An 18,896-nucleotide genomic window follows, 5' to 3' on the forward strand; every position below is an offset into this window, starting at 1 on the left:
AGCAACATGTACAAGTTTATTTGGGGGAGATTTTAGGGGCTTGTTTGGTTTTGGTTTCTGGTTTGTTTTCCTAGGATCCTTTCTATTTAAAAAAAAAAAAAAAAAGATTTCTCAAAAAAATGACAAATATGTCTGGCTACTATTAACATTGACTATATTATAAAGTTCCTAAGCCCTGATCATATTGGAAGCTCTGAGCTTCCAAATCAGTTTTATGTACTTGGGGTAGATAAATTACACATTAGCCATTACTTTTAATTACCTATAGTTATTGCATATAAAACATGAAGAGGTAGAGAAGTAATAAGGAAGAGAAAAACCAAGCCATAGCACCAATGGCTTAAGTTACTAGCTTCAAATTCAGAATAAACCCAAATATCAGAAGTAAACGAATCAAAGGCCATTTTTCTGTGAAAGGAGGGGGAAAAAAAACAAAACAGTAAGTATAACAGGAAAAGAATCAAAGAGGTTTAAAGCCACTTCAAACCTTTATTAGTGAGGAGAACATAAATCTATTACTCCCCTCTCTGTTTTACTAAATAGAACTAACCACCAGATTCTAACACACTTTATCAGAATGGAGAGTCATTCTGCAAAACAACATCTCTCTTACTTGAAAGAGTTTACATTTTCTTGTCCTTTAAACCTCTCTCACCCTCAACCACAAAAATAGAAACTAACAATGAGAATCAGAATAAGTGACAGTAACAACTAGCATTTCCCATTTCTCAGAAATTATGGGAAGTGGTCTACCTTTAAAGCACCTGATAGGCAGATAATGCAGGCATTCACATTGCAGACGTATTTATTGAATGCCTATTACATATGTAGGATATTATTGTAGACATTAGGAATACTATATTGAACGAAAAAGACAAAAATTGCAACTTTGACAGACTGTACCATCTACAGGAGTAAAATGAGCTGCAGAGAACTTAAAAGATAACTTGCTTAACATTGCATACTGAGTGACTGACAAGGGCAATGTCAAGCGGTCTAATCCCAGTGCTCTTTCCTTTAACCATGTGCTTTGTTGCTATGGAAGTAAAATCATACTTGCCAGGGCTCACACACGGCATTCTGCTTTTCAGACTGCAGATTTTTCCACTTAATATTATATTAGTAATTCAGTGTAATACAGTTATAGTTAAAAAAAAATAAACCTCTAAGCACAAAACTCACATTAAGTATGAAAAGCGAAAGTGTTTATTCTAAAAGTGTTTAAGGGAATAAACTGAGTATTATGTTGTTCACTGATATGAACTGTTGGTTACAATAAGTAATTTATTTGAGTACAATTAATAGTCTAAAGGAAGTTAGAATAGCATGCTTGTCTACCTGTACTTACAATACAATAGTTCAAACTTTGCTCAATGTTTAGTAGTGAGTGTATTTTCCTCGGCCTATAAAAATATCTTGTAGCAGAAGAACATGATAAAGTCAGGCCAACAACTCATTTCAATAGTCTTCAGTCTCCTCCAATGTATGTAAAAAAATAAAGTGAGCATAGGACACATTCCTTTCATTTTATTATTTTTTTTTTTAGAGAGAAGAGATGCCCTCTCTCTATCAAAATATATAAGTAAACTTTAAAAAAGCCCGGGGCACCTGGGTGGCTCAGTCGGTTAAGCATCCAACTCTTGATTTGGGCTCAGGTCATGATGTTGCCGTTCTTGAGTTCTAGTCCCGTGTTGGGCTCTGTGCCAACAGCATGGAGCCTGTTTGGGGTTGTCTCTCTCTCCCTTTCTCTCCCCCTTCATGTGTGCATCAATTCATTCATTCATTCATTCATTCATTCTCTCTCTCTCTCTCCCTCTCTCCACACCCCCCACCTCAAAAGTAAATAAATAAACTTGAAAAAAACAGACGCCCAACTGAGACACCTAGGTGCCCCCTCTTTGGAATTCTTTAGATCCTCTATTTCCTCCTTTCTGAATAGTTATACACTTTCTGTATTTGTATTTACAACATTTTTAGATTGTGATTATCCTTAACAATATTCATTTTGCCTAAAATTGAGCATTTGAAAAATGCAAACATCTGTGCTGATACAGCCCACAAAAGAGTAGAAAACCCGAAGGTCTATCAGTGATTACAATTTAGTCAGTGTGCTAATGAAGTATTTACACAAAGGAAGAGCAATATTAGCAAAGATGGTGGCATTTCACGGTTTCTGACTACCAAAGTTTTTGAGAATATAGTCATAATAACGAACGTGGTAAGCACATATGACCTCAGTTAATCATCCTTGCCCTGTTTTGTGACAGGCAATGTTATACAAACGAGACACACAGAGGTTAAGCAACTTGCCAAAGTAACACAGTAGTGGAGTCAAGATTCCTATTGCTGACTAAATAAGACTTTCAACTGGGTCTTGAAAGATGAAACAGTTCTTAGTAGATGATAAAAGGGGCAAAAGACAAGCCAGGTGGTGGGAATTATATGACCAACAGCAGAGTGTCATGAGCAGGGGAAGGGACCGGTGAGACCAACCAGTGGGATAGGATTACAAGGTGGACAGAGTGGCCAAGGCAAAGCCTTGGAGAGAGTCTGTGTCCAACTGCTCTTTCCCCTAAATATCTAGAGATGAAGTCAGTCCTTACACATCAGGACCGTAGGAGGCTGAGATCAGAGCACAGCCACTTAACCAAGAAAGGACTCAAAGACCTTAGAGCCCCTATCCTAGCAGCCCCTTCCTAACAGGGAGGAGAGAGACTCACAGAGGAGGAAACAGCACTTTGCAAGAGAAGGATCATGATTGCTTCAGGATTCTTATTGCAGCAAATCAGCTAACTTACTCTTCCCATATTAAAGACAAATATTCTGTTCAGAGAAGCTTATTTTTAACAATATAGTTTTCAAGTCACAAGTTTATGGGTTTTTAAAAATTCTTTATTATTCACTATGTGTTGAATGACGTATTTATTACATAAATACCATGTGTATGCGTGCATGTATATCCACACTAATATATCCAGAGAAGTTAAATGCTGCTGTTGGACACAAGACAAATAAAATAAACGTCATTTCAGAACCGCTTTCCTCATGTCTGAGTGAAATCTCACTACAAAATCACTGCAATTTTTCCTTCCTTCTTTGCTCCCATTCTCCCTCCCTTCATCTTTCCTTCTTCACCTCTTTCCTTCCTACCTTTTTTTTTTCCTTCTCATTCTTTCTTTTAATTATAAATTGAGAGTTCTTTTGATATTGGAACAGAGACCTTTCTACATTTCAGTAATTCAAATCTAACCAAAACAATCACCAATATCGGGCCAGATTCTGATTATTATGAAATCAGGTTTCTGGCTTCAGCAAAGTCACAATCAGCACTGAAATCACTCGTGCTTCCACTCATTTCTTTTTATCTCTGTTGTGATTTAACAAAAACTGTGTGGGTTAAATAGGTATGTAGAAATTGAACTATGCTTACAAGATAGAAAAAGAATTTAGAAAAAATACTGTTCTTGGGTGTCTGGGTGGCTCAGTCGTTGAAGCATGTGACTTTGGCTCAGGTCATGATCTAAGGGTTGTTGCGTCCGAGTCCCACACAGGGTGAGCTCGAGGCTTGCTTCAGGTGAGGCCCGCTTCTCTCTCTCTCTCTTTCCCTCACTCTCTTTCTTTCTGCCACTCATACAATTGTCTCTCTCCCTCACTCCGTTTTCATGCTCTCTCTCTCAAAAAAAAAAAAAAAAAGTAAAAAAAAAAGTAAAAGAAAAAGTCAAAGGAAAAAAATGTTAACAAGTTTCAGTTTATATTTCCCTTCTATAAACTGGCAGAGGGGGAAATTGGTGACAATCCCATGTTACAGGTTCAAATCCCTCTCTGTGTAAATGAGCAAAAAACTAAAAGGCTCCAACTCCCTTCTCACCTTCTTTTCTTTCCATTTTATAACCTCCATTTAAAAAAACATTTAAGCTCCAAAGTGGGGGTACTTAGGAGAATCACTACAACTCACCCCTATCTTCTCTAGGTTAAACGCACCTACAACTAATAGTGAGCATTCTACGTTTAAGTCACCAACACACATTCTTCCAATTTTCCAGATTTATAGCACAATTCATTCATTTTCAGCTATGTTTCTTTGACACCCACCATATGCCAGCTATCGTGTTAGGCATTAGAAATAAAAGATAAGTGGTGCCTAGGTAGCTCAGTCAGTTGAGCGCTCGAATTTGGCTCAGGTCATGATCTCAATGTTTATGAGTTCGAGTCCCGCATCAGGCTCACTGCTGAGCCAACCACAAGCCCACTCTGGATCCTCTGTTCTCTTCTCTCTCTGCCCCTCCCCACTTACACTCTATCTCTCAAAAATAAATTAACTTAAAAAATAAAGAAATAAAAAATAAATGAGACACACATTCATTCATTCATTCATTCATTCCTTCCATATGTTGACCTTTCTTACAGACTGGGGCTACAGCAGTGAATTAAAAGGCAAAAATCTCTATCCTAATGGAACATGCCTTGTAGTGAAGAAGGTTAAAAAAAAAAAAAAAAGGTGAGAAACAAATATTTAAATAATTGCATTACCTAAATCTAAGTGCTAGAGAAAAATACAATTTGGGAAATGGGATAAGGAGTGTCAGAGTAGAGCTATAATTTTAGAAGGTGGACGAGGTTTAGTTTCTGTTTTCAAAAACTCATTAAAAAAAGGCTTATTTAAAAATTTTTTTTTTAACTTTTAAAAAATATATGGCGATACAATGTGAGAGATGTTATGAAGGTTATCAACAAAATGCAACTTATCTAACAGAAGGAGCAATGAAAGAATCACAGAGGGAAAGAATCAGCTGTAAAAGACAAGACATGAACAAAAGGGCTGGGCAGGACAGGCAAAGGAACAGTATATGCAAACTCACAGAGCCAGTAGTTCGGCAGTAGCTTCTATTTTTCAGTGTACAACAGCAATCACCATTTAATCCAGAGCCTTCCATGTCCCAGACACCCGCACCTTATTACCCTCACAATATATTTATGGCTATATTAAAGTTGTTCCATTTTTTAAAATGATGAAGTGAGACCAGAATGAAATCTTTCAATCTTAACAAACAGGTCGAGGCCAACGAGTTGAACTTGATCCTGTAAGCAATGCAATCCACTGAAATTCTTCAAATAAAGAAGGAGCATGGTCACATGTTTGTCTTTGCTTGCTTGTTTTTTAAGATACTGGACAGCAATGTGGAGGACAGAATGTGGGATTGGGTGACGACAATGTTAACATATTATTATTTTTAATAACAAAATGCCCTAAGAGGTGGAAAAGGCTTCCTCTAAGCCAGTATCACTGGGGACAGAAAATGGGGTAAGGAAAAGATGTGGTAGCCCATTGATTCTGGGTGCGAGGGGTACAGAAGAGCATAAAAAAGGGAAGTCCTGGTGAGCCTAGGTTTCCTAGCTTAGAACACTGCAAGGGTGATGCTGTCAGCCAAGAGAAAAAGAAGACTGTTTGGATAAGAAAGGATGGGGTGGAGAGTGCTCTAGTTTTGAACTCGTTAAGTACATTCTTGGTGATACTCAAGGCAAGATAGCCAGATGATAACCAGACCCTGATTGAAGGTCCTAAAGGTAACACGTTTAAGAACTGCCAATAAATGTATCTTTGTATTAGTAGGATTGTTTTTGTTAGCAAGAGACAGAAAACCCAAATTCTAACTCATTTAATAGAATTATTTTTAGCTTACTTGTTAAAAATCTCTAAAGATAACAAGGACTTCAAGTGTGCTTTAATTAGGACTCAGTTCTTTCTCTGCAGTTATTTCCGCACTGCCTTCTTCCCTGTATCACGTCATGACGTTTTCCATTAGGGTAGCAACATCATGTAACAATCCCCAACTTTACACGTATCCTACAAATTTCAGAAGATAAATTTTCTTTTCTCTACCTATTGAAAAACAACCCTAGACATCCTTCTAAACCAACTTGCATGTCATTCCCACCATTGTCGAGAAGGATGGGATTGCACTGATTAGCTTGGAATTGGAACTATATAGATACCACATAGTGGGGGGAATGCAGAATAAACGCTGGGGAAGCAGTCCCAGTGTCCCCCTCGATTCCAAGGCTGACAGTGGTTTATCATTCCATTACCTTTAGTGAAAAACTTTTTAAATCACAGCTGAAGAAAAAAAAAAAAAAAAACAAGTATCGTGCTAAGATTTCTTGACTTCTTAAAATTGCCTGAACTTCAAATATCACCCAAGTCCAACCAAACACCTTGCCAGATGTAGCGACAATGGAAATATGGAAGTTATATGACAAAATATATTAGCAATGTAAGCGCTGAATAGTTTTCATGTGAAGGGATAACATCTAATGCTGTTAACTGAGAATTCACTTTCTTCTCCCTTTCTCTGCTCCTCACCCTCTAATCCCTGTACTGAGTCAGTAGTCAAAGGAGGATACCAGAGTACACAAACCAAAGAGGCAAATTCTTGGATGGGAGTTCTCAATAAGTTCTTGAGACATGGAAGTGGCTGACAGACACCAGTGACCTGAAGGAACCTCATGGTTGCAATGAGAAGGACACAGAGTGACATGCGCAGGAACATGCATATCTAAGGATCTGCAAGTGGGGACAAGGGTCAAACCAGATTAGCTCCCTTTCAAAGGATATTAGATGAAGGCTTCATTTCCAAAGTTTAGAAGCTTAAATGCCACCCCTTGTTCAAATGGATTAGGGGAGAATCCTTATAATTGACTGAGGTTAGTTGTAAGTGTAAATGTAAGCTTCCATTCTCTATGGTCATTCATAAGGCTCAAATTTAAAATTTAATTGCGGAGGAATAAATATAGTTAGATGTCTTACATACTTTTATATGCATTACAGAAAAATTACTGAAAGCCACATTCTTTAATTCCACATTTGGCACGATGAGATAACTTTAACAACTAACTCACTTTTCACACCCTCAGTGAATACGAACTTTACTCTGCAGAAAAGAAAACCATGAGACTGTGCTGTATGTCTCACGCAGTTCCCCTCCGTGGTCAACAGAAAAAGATATTTGCTGGATCAGTGAAGTCCAGCGAGAGCAGTGATTTGCCAAATATGACCCATCAGGGCACTGGGAATTTCGGATTCGATTTCAGCATTTGTTACTGTCACTCAAGTACTAAGTCTATATTTACTTGGGGCAGTGAGTGGAGATTTAAATAGAAGAATCCAAATCATCCAAGAATCTTTCCTTTCCTGAGTTAGCTGATTTTGAGAATTATTCTCATTGAGCTCGAGTGTTTCAAAACTGGTCACATAAAATTCTATTGATACTACAATAATTTTTTTAAGGTAAAATGGGAGGGTTAGCAAAAAATATTGATATTTTCTTTAACGTTTTTTAAATTATCTGATTAATCATTTCAGTCACTGTTTTTGGGGGTTCCTAAATATAAAATATGTCCAAAGGCATAAGTTTCAATATATTGAAAGGCAAGAAGTGCTCTAAATTTGGGGCGCCTGGGTGGCTCAGTCAGTTAAGTGTCCGACTCTGGCTCAGGTCACGATCTCACAGTTTGTGAGCTTGAGCCCCATGTCAGGCTCTGTGCTGATAGCTCAGAGCCTGGAGACTGCTTCGGATTCTGGCCTCCCTCTCTCTCTCTCTGCCCCTCCCCCGCTCACGCTCTGTCCCTCTTTCTTTCTCTCCCTCTAGAAAATAAATAAACAAAAACAAAAAAAAATGTTGTTAAAAAAGAAGTGCTCTAAATTTAAAAGTGAAAATGGGGACTCCAGGGTGGCTCAGTTGGTTAAGCAGTTCAAGTCTGAATCTTGATTTTGGCTCAGGTCATGATCTCACAGTTGGTGAGAGCAAGCCCCACATTGGGCTCCATGCTGGGCAAGGAGCCTGCTTTAGATTCTCTCTCTCCCTCTGCTCTTCTCCCATTCACACTCTCTATCTCTCTCTATCTCTCAAAAAATATAAATAAATAAATAAATAAATAAACAAACAAACAAATAAATAAATAAATAAAAATTTAACTTAAAAATGAAAAAAGTGAAGGTGCATGGCTTAAGACAATCACAACATGAAAACAATAGAACATTAACACATTTGTAAATGTGTTTATTAAATGTACTAGAATTTAGCAGAATCATTTTTAAAAAGACATAAAATTAAGATTTAAAATCAACATGCCAATTAGGGTATACAAATAAGTCCAACTGATGCAAACAGAATTCTATTTCCAAAGCCAGGGAAACTACTTCATTTCTAAGTAAAGGCAGTGCAACATTCCTGGGCAAAAACAGAAACAAAAACCAACTAAAACAACTAAAACTACAGGAGCTGATCAATAGGAAAAGGAAGGACAAAGTCTGGGAATTCATACTGGGGCTGAGGGGCCAGGAGCAATCTTGTTGGTGGAATTCAGACAGGGATCCCAAAGGATATGGCTCAGTATGTACTTCTGTATTTATATAATGCAAATGATCACGTGTATAACTGGAACTACTTTTCAAATATGGGGATTACGGTTTGAATGCTGTTTGTTGGAAGACATTCCCCAACCTACCATCAAAGAGCATCATAGTCTCAACTCTCTTCACATTTGGGTTCACAGTTTGGATTCTTGTGCTATAATTAAAAGGAAAAAGATGTCACTAATGGGGGAGTTGGTACATGTGTCCAGGCACAGGGTTTATGGGAAATCTTGGTACCACCTTCCTCTCGATTCTGCTGTGAACCTAAAACTACTCTAAAAAATAAAGTCTTCAATTTCTTTTTTCTCACTTTGGAGAAGACTTGGCTCGGAAATCATAGTTTTGATGTTCAATGCACTGCTTTTTTTCTGTAAATCCTTCCTCATCTATTTGAATCTTGGAAGCTTTTTGTGTATTTGTTTTTTGACTCGCTCCTTTGTTATTTTTAAACTTTTCATTTTCTTTTCAGTGTTATCCAGGTAATTACTATTTTTTAATTCAGTAGTTATAATGAATGAACAGTTATACTTAAGTCATTTCAAATGATAGGCCCACATATATAAAAACTAATCTCAGTAATCAAATGTGCTATTTACTACCCCTCTAAAAATATTATAAAGAGGTCAATCAGGCACATCTGTTAATGGTAAATGTCTTCTGTCCAACTGAAGAATGTGACTGGCACAGACACAGAACTCCAGCCCAGCTCAACCTAACAGCTGCTTGACAGTTGTCTTCAACTCTGTGTTCAAGGGTTTTCTGAGGGATCTGCCTGCCACCTATGTGGTGTGAGCTCACGTTGCCAGAGCTATGAAAATATATTTGAAATTCAAAGAAGCAATGGGTGTGACATCCATATTAGATGACCTGCATGTGGGATAGAGGTTTTCATATCACTAGATAGGTAAAATAATTGTGCACAAATGTCTCAAATTTTCTGCACCTCTATAAAATGTATACTCCTTGTATCCCCCAACTATTCAAAGAAAGATCACTGATGTTCTAATACACTTATCAACTGCATTTTACTAATTATCTGCACAATGGCCACAAAAAGAAAAGCAAAGCTTGCTAAATTATTTTTAATTGAGATATAATTGACTTCACATACAAACACTATGTTAGTTTCAGGTATACAACGTAATGGTTCCACATCGGCATGCACTGTGAAATGATCACCACAATAAATCTAGTCATCATCCATCACCATAAAAAGTACCAAAAAGGATTTTTTTCCCTTGTCATGAGAACTTTCAAGATCCACACTCCTAGCAAACTTCAAATATATACTACAATCCCACCGACGATAGTCACTAAACTGCAGCACACCCTACCCCCGTGACTTATTCATTTCACAACTACAAGTCTGTATGTCCTGACTCCTACATGCATTTCACCCCCACATACACAACTCTCCCCCCTCGCAACTGCCCCTCTGTTCTCCATACCCATGAGCTTTGTTTCGTTTGTCCGTCTGCTTTGTTTTGTAAATCCAACACACAGGTGAGATCATATGGTATTTGTTGTTCTCTGCCTGACATTTCACTTATCATAATATCCTCCAAGTCCATCCATGTTGTCACAGGTGGCTAAATTTTTTTTTTTGATGATTCCTTTTAACAAAAAATAAATGAAGTGCATATGTCCAAATATAATTTATTAATAATAATAGCACTGAAATAGAATTAAGAAACAGCAATAATTATCATGAATAAGAGATTCCACGTCTAAGACTTAACATTTGGTGCCCATAAGGCTTTGAAAATTCCTTGAAAACAACTTGATGGCCCTATCCTCTGCTCCACCAGAGCTTGAGGACACACAGACTGGGTCAGGGCATGGCAATAAGAAAGCCCAGGAAGAGGTTCTAATGCTTGATGAGGTCAATTATACTCTGTGCCATAATACTGCACTTAACGGTAGGTAGTTTTTCTTTAAACAGTGTCAGCCATCAAGAAAGTTCAAAAAACATGTTGGTCGAATTTAGTGAATCATTAGACCTTTGCCATAAAGAAGAATAATACCATTTTAATACATAATTTGTTTTTCTCTTGCTTGATATATTCCCTCTTTTATAACCTCTCAAAATGTGAAATCTCTTTACAGCTATAAAGAAACATGCCAACAGTGGTATCTTTCACAGGCTTACATATCATACATTTCATAAAAAGAATGATGTGTACAATGAGATGAACTGATTTCCACACTTTAAGTAAAAATTAACATTTGAAACACTAGGATGTCACAGCATGCAACATACTAACTCTTGACAGAACTATTTTTAAAAAGTTTATGCGAGGTAAAACATAAAGGTTCAAAGAACAAAGACAAAAAGTAGACAGCAGAAAAATATTTTAAATGCTCCCTCCTTTAGCATGTTGGCAGCTTTATGTGAGTGGATGGGGAATTTTAAAATGTCATTCAGACCAACACTTCTGATAACTATCTCTGACTGTTCTTTTCTCATATTTTTCATGTAACTAAATTCTGCCCAATCTTCCTATTATTTCTCCTTTCCATCTTCCACTTCCATTTCTTCATCCCCTTAAGTTGAGATCATCAAGGACACTGCAAAAACCTCAGTGATCCCTGGGCAGCCTTCTTCCCCTAGAATCCATCATTGTCTCAGCTGGGCATGCAAAAACACCATTAGGGACACAACTGAGACAGAGCAGGGACTGGACGTGGGTCCCCTCAACAATGACTGCAAAATCCAGCACTCTTTGGCTGCCTCCATAAGGAAAAAAAAAAAAAAAAAAAAAAGCTAAAACTCTATGCCTCTGGAAGAGCATATCTTGCAGGAATGGAGGAGGACACTTACTACAAAGACTGGCGGGGACCAGACCAAACCAATCTGTGCCAACGTCGAGTCCAATGCTGAACTTTCACCAACTTTTCCCCTCATTATGCTAAAAATCACACCCAGACGTGGAGATTAAACATTCAAATGAAACATACGATGTATGAAGAAGCATGTTCTGTCCACTGTACCAGCGCACCCAATTTCCTGTTTTTCCCCACTACTACATGTTTAAACATCACCCATTACCTGCCTCAGCCCCTTTAAAACAGTCTCTGGCCATTGTTCTAAGAGCCAGTCTGATGATCCAGCCATGACTGGGTATCCCTTCCACCCAATTACAAGCGCTCATTAACACAACTCTAGTCCCAGGGACTAGCTACTGTGTAGAATACGATGTGTCTTCAATAAATAGTTTTTTAATGAATAAGCATTTTTACAAAGCTGATATAATCTATACATCTCTGCCATATTAATGTTCCAAAACACCTCAAATATACTCTCCCTTCAAAAATCCTTAATGGCTCCCCACTTCCATCAGAATGAAATCCAAACTTTGGACCCAGCTTTTTTTAATATACTTCCCTTCTGTCTCTTCCCATTATTCCTTTACACCAGGCAGCACAGCAGAGTGTAGAGAACCTTGTTTTTGATACCCCAAGGCTTACGGACTGTGTTGGAATTTTGACTTGATGACTTGCTAAAGCATAATATTGTAAACACTTTGGATCTCATTTTTTACTAAATAAAAGTAATACCTGACAGCAGCTGTAAACATGAAATAATAGCAAAAATACACTCAGCAGACAGGGCACACAGAAGACGAATTGTATGAATTCTATCAACGCTGCAATAACCTTCCTTTTTTAATCAGGTATACTCTTTACCTTTGTTTAATACGTTCCTCCTGCTAACCTCAAGTGGGAAAATTCAAAGTACTATAACTGCACTTACATTCTGCTCATTCCGTTAAGGCCATCTCAAAAGCTACCCTGTTTTAAGACAAACACATCATATTCAAGTACCAAGCAGGTACACAAGAAGTAATCAGCTAATAAAGGATGGTCCCAAGACAACATGATTCCAGGAAGAAAATTTATCTACGGGGAAAACCTAAACAAGTCAGAGTTAGAGATCTAACCTCAGCACTTGTAAACTACCAACAAAACTTTAAAGAGACTGAAATTTCAAGAGAAATGCCGTGATGGGGAGGATTTCAAACCGACAATCTAGTTAACTTTACAAGCAAAACACCTGCTGTAAAGTCTCCATCACCGCATGTGCCCAGGGACATCACTCTTTCTGTGTATGCTCTAGCACTGCTGTATATTGCTGAGAAGCACAAACAGCTTTGGAATATTAATTATTTCTTAAACTCTATTAGTTCCTCCTGACCATACATAAATTCCTTGGGAATAAAGTGGCAAATCCCTTAGTCTCTCCATCAGTCTCCTACATGGTAGATATTAAACAAATATTTGATTGACTCTTACGTGTTCCTTATTTGGTAACGAAAGCCTTGTGGCTTTTTAAATTAATACTAGTATACCTTAAAATGTTACTTTCTGCAAGTGATGCAAACCAAATATAATTGGATGCATATACTTCTGAATGTGCCTTACATAGCTCTCCAGTGTTTAAAAGATGTCATTGTTTCTAATAGCTTTTAATACAAGAAAATAACATATGAAGAAGTGGACTGTGGAACCCCAGATAAGGTATATAGTGGCAAAAGCAGAACTAAGTGCAGTAAGTTCTCTAACTCAGTAGTTTGCAGCCAAGGCTACACAATAAAACCCCTGGGGAGATTTTTTTTTTTTTTTTTTTAAATATCAATGCCAAGACAATTATCATAGCCTCTAGGGCAGGACCTAGCCACTGCTAATTTCTGAAGACTTCCCAAGTGATTCACATGTGTACCCATGCTATAAAACCACCTTACCTCTCCTAATTCCAATGAACAACAGGACTGCTGACAATTCCTGAAAAAGTTATTGTCTAAGATCTCTTCTACTCACTATTGTTTTCTGGGTTTTAAATTTTTAAGTACTTGAAACTGTGGCTCTGAACAATACCTTTAAAGTGTTACTTTTACTTTTGTCTTGAGTCAATAGCATACTCTGGATAAATCTCTAAATAAGAGTTCCTATGATTACACCCATACACAATTTTAATAAGAAATAATGTGCTCTGCTTTTATCGTATACACACGCACACCCACCCCCCCCCCCCCCACACACACACACACTCACACGAATGGTATGTTTTGTGTGGCAGGGGACACTTATGATAGCCTAGGTTATATAAGGGAGAACCCGAAATATTCTTTTTCATCCTCTCCTAATGAATCAATCCATCATAGCAGTTTAATCCATTCTTTAACTATTTTGTAATCACTCCTGCACCACCACCTACACAATACCTTTTCATTCTGATTGCCTTCACCTTAAGAAATAATACATGTTAACCAGCAGCAGAAAAATTACCTCTCTTATGAGCTCAGGGGGCTGATGAAGCACACTACATCAGGGGTGGCTGACCCAGGTGACTGGCTTGTGACAATCAGGAAGTCCCTCACACCTGTCCAGGGAGGCAAAGACTGCAAGAGAAAGGGCGACAGTGACAGAACAGCCACATCAGGGCAAACAATGCCCCAGACTGCCGTTAGCAGAGCTCTAAAAATAAAGCTACAAAAGCATTGGGAAGGCAGAATGAATTCTTAACACTTGTTCTCTGCTATTTTAGTCTGTTATGAAGCAGGTGACCTCAGTACCAAGCGATGAGTCTTTTAACTTTCTGTATCCCTCACTTTCAGAAATGATCCCCAGTTATGCTGATCATGACCGAATTCATTCCAGCTGCTTCAAATTCATAATCGTGAAGAGAATCTTTTCTAATCTTTCAAGACCACTCTCATAGGATTACATTCTAAAAGAAGCTTCTTTGATATTCATTTGCCTATTTTACTTTGAAGATTTCTTTCATATGTATTATTCTGTAAAAATGTTTATTCCATTAATACTTTATGTATTCTTTTGGGGACTCACATCCAAGAAGCAAGTTAAGAGAGTCATTAATTTATCCAGAGAAACAGCAGTTTAAATGTCCTCCATTTAAAAATCTCTGCTTTAGAGAAAGAAAACCTAGAGACTTCCTAATAATATTATATATTAATTATATATTAATATTAATTATATGTTAATATTAATATATATTAATATTATAATAGCTGTATATCAACATAACTAATAATTGTATCATAGTTGTTAAAATATAGTGTGTTAAGATATTAATAAATAGTAATATTTAATGACCCAAATAAGGTCATCCTTACTTTAAATTCTATTTTAAATGCTTAGTGCCTGAGCTGTTCTGCCTGGGAGGCAATATAACGTTGTCACTAAGAGCAAGAATAGAATCAGACAGATCACAGGCATATCCCTGTCCCACTATTACTATCTATGTAGCCCAGAAGAGAACATTTAATTGCTCAAGACCTCAGTTTCTTCTTCTTCACTTATAGAAGAACATAATGTCTATTCCTACTTTACAAGGTGGAGGTCAGAATTAAGTAAAGTAATATAAGTAAAACATTAGCATATTGCCTGGCACTTAGCACTTAATAAATGCTACCAATTATGGTTAGTGCTAATAAATTATTTCTCACTGAGCAGCTGAAAATCAAAACATCAAGAAGCAATATTATTTAAAATGTTACTGATGTTCTTAAATAGGCACATAACATTTACATCCAAGAATCCAAAATTTCAAAAAAAATTTTTTTTTCCTCATATAGGTATGTGGACACCTTCCTTTACCCATTTTTCTGGCATATAGTTCACAGGAGCTAATACAGGTAGAAATTATCCTGGGGATTTTTTTTTTTTTTTTCTGAATAGTAAACTTCACTGGAGGAACATTTGTATTTTGGTACGATTCGCACAATGGGCATACACAAGAGAGGTCTAAACTTGACAAGGTGAAAACTTTCAAAGGAATTCAGGATACCTCAGGATGTTAAACTCCTCACCTCAGGCCAAAACATTCTATTATTATATTCTCCCACTGTCTGTCTCTCCACCTCTCTCCATTTCTCTCTCTCACACACGCACGCACAGACACACAATCTATACTTGAAAATCTCACAAAAATCCTGGGTCACAGTTAATCATGATCTTTTTACCTAAATCTCAAACAACGTAATTGAGTTACCACCCACCTAAGTTTCACCGAACACATGAGAAGTAATTTTAAAAAGTAAACTTTGATAGTGTGGGAGGGGGGGTGGGCTAAATGGGTAAGGGGTACTAAGGAATCTACTCCTGAAATCATTGTTGCACTATAAGCTAACTAATCTGGATGTAAATTAAAAAAATAAAATAAAATTTAATTAAAAAAAAAAGTAAACTTTGATCAAAAAACTGGCCGCCTTTCATAGGCATTGCCTCTGGACCCTTGATCAGTCTCCCCAGAAACTGTTGGGGAGTTCAATGACATGTCTGTATCTGTGTTTGAAGCTATCTGTGCAGGTAAGTGTTTAAACCATTTCCTCTGCTTTGCTTCTCAAAGAAGCAAGCAATCAGTTGTTAGTCTCCTGGTAAGTATTGGTTTTATTTTTGAGATATATACTAAACTGCTTCTCACCTTACTCTTTAGGCCAGAAGTCATCAATCCTCGGTATAAATGTGGAAAATTATGCAGAAGCCTCTGTAAAAGAATACTTGATATTCAAAAGGTCTATTTAGAGTAAACATTATACATCTCTCTTGAGATTTTCAAAACACTCTTAAATTCAGAATTAACTGCAACACTTCACAAGTTGTTTCAAAGATGCAAAATGACGAGAGAAAAAGCTCTAAGATGCATATAAACCACTTAAATATTAACAGTTTGCTAGAAGTGAGGTATTTAGTTCACTAAATTATTTTAACCATAATCATTGTGTCTTAAAAATTAATGAGATATTATTTGAATTAGTCCACATATCTATTGGTACCTGTTACACAAACTAAACAGATATCCAAAGACTACATTAGTGTTTCTTGGGTAACTTTTCTGAGCAATTCATAATTGGGCATTTCTTAAGTCAATCACTTTTTATCTTTTATAATTTGACTGAGAAACCACTTTTCTATCTGTGCAAAAGGAGCTTTGTATTGACTTAATTTTCCTGTGCAACATCTAACATTTACCCTAAGAAAAATGGGTCATCAGCAAGTTTATTTCTATTCATGCCCTGATTTCTCAGTCAGAGAAGTGATGTGTCTGCATTTCCAGGCCTGGGCAGAGAAATGGCTCTTGAGAGGTCTTCGTATCTCTGCGTGGCTACACAGGGGTCATGCTTATGATGAACATCTTTCTAGGGGGCTCCAGGACAATGGCTGACATTGGTTTGGCCCTAACGCCTCATTATTTCTTAGGAAAAGAAATGGAGCCTATTCTATCATGCATACTTTATGGAAAAACTTTTGGAATATTTTCTTAATTACAATCAGAACACTTGGAAACCTAAAAAAGTTTAGGGAAAAAATTTAATAAAAATAAAGCTTTAAGATAATAGATGTAAATGCTTAATACGTATTCAATATTGTTAAACCTGTCTGAGAGATTATCTAAGGTATGATCTTGTTCTATTGGCTTTGTTTCTTCAGGGACAATGTTTATTAAGTTATCTCATTAATTTTTTTTTTAGGTTTATTTTTATTTTTGAGAGAAAGAGAGAGAGAGAGAGCAAGCGAGCACTAGCGGGGAGGGGCAGGGAGACACAAGGAGAGGGAGACACAGAATCTGAAGCAGGCTCCAGGCTGTGAGCTGTCAGCACAGAAACTGACGTGGGGCTCAAACTCAGGAGTCGTGAGATCATGACTGGACCTGAAGCTGGACCCTCAACCAACTGAGCCATCCAGGTGCCCCTTCATTAATTTTACTAAGGAGTATATATGTTACATATACATAGCATATAAATATGTATTATACGGATACACAGAGAATAATACACATCAAATTATTTTATTAATAGTATATATTATCACGAATATTAAAATTTACCTTCCCCTAATCCACCTGCCAGAATTTCAGCCGCTAAAAAATACTAGAATGATAAAGCAAGATATGACTGTAACACAGTCACAGTTTCAGCATCATAGCATATAAACCCTGCCGTCTAAATTCCCTTTCAAACATAAGATGAGCTCATAAAAAGCTAGACACTTAAATAGAGCCCAAGCACCAACCTTCGTGGTGAATGTAAAGTTGCACAAATCCAACATTGTCACTCTGTGAGGAAAATGAACAGCCCAACATCACTGGTCACTATTGCGCTCCACAGTTGTCAAAGTATTCACATACACATTCCCTCACCTGACTGTCACAACACCACAGTGAACCCACTAACAGCATCTGAATGTTTACCGCAGAATGAGACAGTACACACTGTTATCATGGACCCGTGCCTCACACAAAAGCCAAACTGACAAGAGATCCAACACAGTGGAGAAAGGAAGCATGAAACGAAGCAAGAAAAATAATTAAATAGTGAGAAGACCTATTACCCATAATTCCAGACGAAGAAATGTTGAGTATTAATGTGTGGCAAGAGGAGCCATGAGTGTTAAACACACACCAAGCATTTCATCCCGGGAGGCCAGGGCGAAAACACTGTCAAGTCCTGAAAGAATACACACGGTATCGATTCAGCCTACAAGTGATTTTTATCCATTCTAGGGAGGTGTAAGTGTCCAGAATGTTCACTGTAAAAACTTTTTTCTTCAAGGAGGTGAACACAGTCCCAGCAGTAATACCTCAAAGTGAGCCTGACCTCTGATTCTCTAAGGCTGTCCATCCTGGGAGCATATGCCTCTGTGAAACTCTGTACATAATATACAGGTCAGAGCTACCCATTTGTATTTATAATCACATCATTAGCATTCCGAAAACGTACACGTTAACAAATTCATACTATTCTAACTTAAAATGTCCCCAAGTAGAAGGAACTATTATCACATTACCTTCTTTTAGAAGAAGAAAAAAAACTTTAGAAATTGGCCTCCTTTTTTTTTTTTTTTTTTTTTTTTTTTCCATTAAACAAATCTTTCAAAGCCCAAGGGTTTTCTTTATTTCTTGAAAAGTCTATCCGGCAAGAATCATCCTATTTACCCATCACACGTTTTTCCAAACCTGGAGCTGATCCATTGGTGTTACGCCAGAGAGGAGTACAGGACAAAAACATCAGATATAAGTCTCTCTTTGTAAGAGAGTACTAGAAGAACTCCCTAGACATGTAGTGTGGGAGCTGCATGAAATTACCTGGAATGTTTGCCTTTAAGGCCTAAAACACAAGCTACATTGCACATAACTTCATTCTAGTCAGGTAGGTTATGTATGAGTCTTCCCCAACACATAGATTCTGTAGGACTATGCTTCATACGACTGGGATGTTTTGTTTTGTTGGGTTTTTTTGTTTGTTTTTAGCTTAAATATACTGCATCTTCTCTTTGGGAATATCAGGTTTCTAAATCTAGATTTTTTTATCAGAGGAAAACTATCCAGAAGAAAAGCAAAACGGATGGGTGAGTATATGTAGGGTCTGGGCACACGTACCCAGTAAAAGATCATTTGTCTGGAAGCATAAATATAGAAAACATTTATAACTAAATGTTCTAAAGGAATTATTTTGAATCACGC

At 37.2% G+C, this 18,896-nt stretch overlaps 1 protein-coding gene across 8 annotated transcripts in view; it reads right to left on the minus strand.

Annotated features, from left to right (window-relative positions):
• Positions 1-18,896, minus strand: part of CACNA2D1 (calcium voltage-gated channel auxiliary subunit alpha2delta 1) — a 499,516-nt gene that overhangs the window by 455,815 nt on the left and 24,805 nt on the right. Inside the window, exon 1 of one of the 8 annotated variants that reach the window (XM_078442516.2) lies at positions 13,700-13,872. The exons of the other annotated variants lie outside the window; for them this stretch is intronic. The gene's annotated coding sequence lies outside the window, so the exon portion shown is untranslated. Of the gene's footprint in view, positions 1-13,699; positions 13,873-18,896 lie in introns of those variants that run through there. 8 annotated transcript variants of the gene reach the window in all.

Source organism: Panthera onca, chromosome A2 (genome assembly GCF_046562875.1).
Source record: "Panthera onca isolate mPanOnc1 chromosome A2, mPanOnc1 haplotype 2, whole genome shotgun sequence".
Lineage (NCBI taxonomy): Eukaryota > Metazoa > Chordata > Mammalia > Carnivora > Felidae > Panthera > Panthera onca.